This window comes from Bos javanicus, chromosome 14 (genome assembly GCF_032452875.1).
Source record: "Bos javanicus breed banteng chromosome 14, ARS-OSU_banteng_1.0, whole genome shotgun sequence".
NCBI classification, from domain to species: domain Eukaryota; kingdom Metazoa; phylum Chordata; class Mammalia; order Artiodactyla; family Bovidae; genus Bos; species Bos javanicus.
The window spans coordinates 30,970,448-30,973,623 of record NC_083881.1 but is presented as its reverse complement, the minus strand read 5'-3'; the positions used below and the strand labels follow the sequence as shown (position 1 = coordinate 30,973,623).

Below are 3,176 nucleotides of genomic sequence, written 5' to 3'. Positions count from 1 at the left end.
GCTCTTTATAACTCCTGCATCTACTGTGGTGCTTAGGGAGTCTCAGGAAGTGTTAAATTGAAAGAGTGTTAAAAAATAGTCTTGACTCTTAGGAAATATTAACCATATTTGTTTTACACAATGGGTTGTGAATAGCTTGGGTTTCTTAGTTTTGCTTTATAGTCAGCTATTATTTTGTTAAAAATCTTTTGAGCTCCTTTTATAACCATGTGATTTCCTGCCTGATTTATCTAGTTATAGAGCAGTAGGCTTGCCAGCCAATCAGACTTTTAATTGTAATATAAAACAGATGGAAGGTTTTGAAGAGGTACTTCCCACTCTGTGACTCTATGAGAAGTGAAAAGTTATTTTTAATTAGGTAGTGGAGGATAAAACAACCAAATGCAGTTCCATAAGAGCAGGGAAGGGGAGCATTACTTCCCCTTCCCTGGCTGTTTTTTATTTTAAACAAGGTCAAGATGTTAAAAATATTGGTAGAAAACCAAGATAAAGTATAGCAGGAAAAAAATTATTCATGGCTGACACGTTGGGAAGAGAGTGTTTTTGAAAACTTTAATATCTTGGCATCAGTACATTGAGTTTGAGCAAACTCCATGTTAAAAGCAGTGTACTCTCCTGCCCTTAGTTTTGAAGACCTCAGATCTGGTGTGCTTATTCAAGTTCCAAGTACAGAATGTGCTAACTTTGAGTAGATTTTTCTGGCCAGCACAGGGAAAGAAGGAGGGAGATCGACTACTCTGGTTTTACTACTGTACTTTTGCCAAAGTTTGGATAACATTCTGACATAATTTCCTGAGACTCAATACAGTTAGCACTTATTTGTTCAACTAGCAACCAGTACTTAGCTGCATGCTTACAGGACCTGGCACTAGGGAACTATGGTAAATAGGGCATGACCCTTCCCTTGAGGAAGCTGATGTTTGAGAAGGGCAGATGAATAGTATGTAACAGAAATAGCATCTCTACTCCATTTGGCCAAAAGTGAGATAGATCAAGTAGCCAAGTTTCATTTGAGAATAAGGGAATGGTGGGTCATTGCCCAGATAGTGTGGGTTTTCCCTTTAAACTGGAGAATTGTGCCCAGGTGCCTTCCACCCCAGGAAGTTCACAGGCTAAAAGTTTGTGTACAAGTAACAGTTGCAACCATATGCCAGTAACATACATGACCTCATTTAATCCTACCAACAACTATTAGGTAAACATTTTATAACCCACTTCTGTGAATTTGGAAGCAGGCTTGGATTAAGAGGCTTGTCCAAACTCAGTACAATGCTAAGCTGAGATTCATTCAGACGTCTGAGATTTGAGTTGATTCTTTAAGCACAGGGCACAAAATACTTTTCTATTTCTATAAAAGTATAAAAACAAACAAAACTAGTGTATAGTAGGCTTGGGGGGTTGTTGAAGGGAGCCTGGGAGGGGGGCCCCTGGAGTGCTGCAATGCTCCATTTCTTGCTCTGGGTGCTGGGGTTTTTTTGTGTGTGGCGGAGGAAGAGGAAGGACCACACCTCATGGCTTGTAGACTCTTAGTTCCCCAACCAGGGATTGAACCCAGGTCTTGGCACTGAAAATGTGGAGTCCTAACCACTGGACTGCCAGGGAATTCTCTGGGTGCTGATTTGATGGATGGATTCAAGCTCTACTATTATATGTGCACTTTTCTGTGTTTATATACATTGTACTTCAATAACATGTTTAAAAAAAATCTAGTTTGGATAGTAGAGGAAAATACAAATGTAATGAGTTATTCCTTGCCTGTTCCTGTGATTACTGTACTTGTAAGCATCTACAACGCTAGCCCTGTTATGGGTGTTTCACTGTTACTCTCTAGCATATGTTGGGCCCATTTCTTCTGGTAAATATTTGTTAAATTTCTGCATGGAATAAGTGAACTGTGTGGACTACTTCTTTGGTCTGTATATACCAAATATACCAAAAGTTTACATGTAAGAGCTTTCTCTACTCCACTGAATGAATACTCTTTAAAAAAAAAAATATGGAACACTTCACGAATTTGCATGTCATCCTTGTGCAGGGGCCATGCTAATCTTCTCTGTATCGTTCCAATTTTTGTATATGTGCTGCCAAAGTGAGCACTGAATGAATACTCTTGTTATAATCCCTCATAAAAGTCCACAGTTGAACCTAGCCTCCACCTTAAAGTTCAAGCTTTTACTCCCATCCCACTGAAATTTCCACATTCAACGAATTACAGCTCTGTCTAATGTAGTCCCCTAGTTAGTTAACTCTGCCAGTTGCATCCCTTGGTAGCACAATGTGTTGTTACCTTGTTTATTTAGCATTGATGTTCTATAAGCAAACATTCACATAATTCACCCATCTAATTGACCCACATCCTTCCTTCCAAATTCCCCACACAGGCCTTCTCCAGGTTATTTAACGCTTTTACTCAATTAACAATGCGTGCAAATGATGTCAGCTAAGAGGGCTTCTACTACATGTTGAAAAGTTCAATAAGATATTTTATCGAACCCAATATGTCCAAAATATTATCATTTTAACATATGATTAATATACATTATTCGTGAGGTATTTTGCATTTTTTTTCCATTCTGAGTCTTTGAAATCCAGTGTGCATTTTACACACAACTAAGCCCCAGCCAGCCACGTTTCAAGGGCTCAGTAGTCATGTGGTCAGTGGCTACCACACTGAGCAGTGCAGTTTTCAATCACTAGGAATTTACAGAAAAAAATGTTTTGTAATTCAGAAGAAACACTACCTATTTTAGGCCACAGCAGAACAACTTCAGGAGAGAAACACCTTTCATGGGAGGCTGTGACAAAGGAAACTGATCTTTTTCCTCAGGAGAAAATTATGTTTGAAGTGAGACCTGGCAGATGGAAAGTGTGTGCGTGACTGCTTAAGTCACTTCAGTCGTGTCCGACTCAGCTGGAGTGAGCTGCCAGGCCCGCCTCCAGGGACTCTTCCGGACCCAGGGATTGAACCCGCATCTTTTATGTCTCCTGCATTGGCAGGTGGGTTCTTTACCACTAGCGCCACCTGGGAAGCTTGGCAGACGGATAGGCACGAGGCAATCAGGTAGAAAAGAGCAAGGACCTGTGGGTTAAAGCGCCACCAAGGGAGCTAGTGTCCACATGCAGACTGCAAGGCCAGAGGGGCTGAAGGTGAGATGGGGGAGGAAGAGGACTGTGCA

At 40.8% G+C, this 3,176-nt stretch overlaps 1 non-coding gene across 1 annotated transcript; it reads right to left on the bottom strand.

The window, feature by feature from the left end:
- Window positions 1-1,990: 1,990 nt before the first annotated feature.
- On the bottom strand, window positions 1,991-2,097 carry LOC133260838 (U6 spliceosomal RNA). The gene has a single exon (XR_009740981.1). It is a non-coding gene; the product is annotated as a U6 spliceosomal RNA (small nuclear RNA).
- Window positions 2,098-3,176: the final 1,079 nt, after the last annotated feature.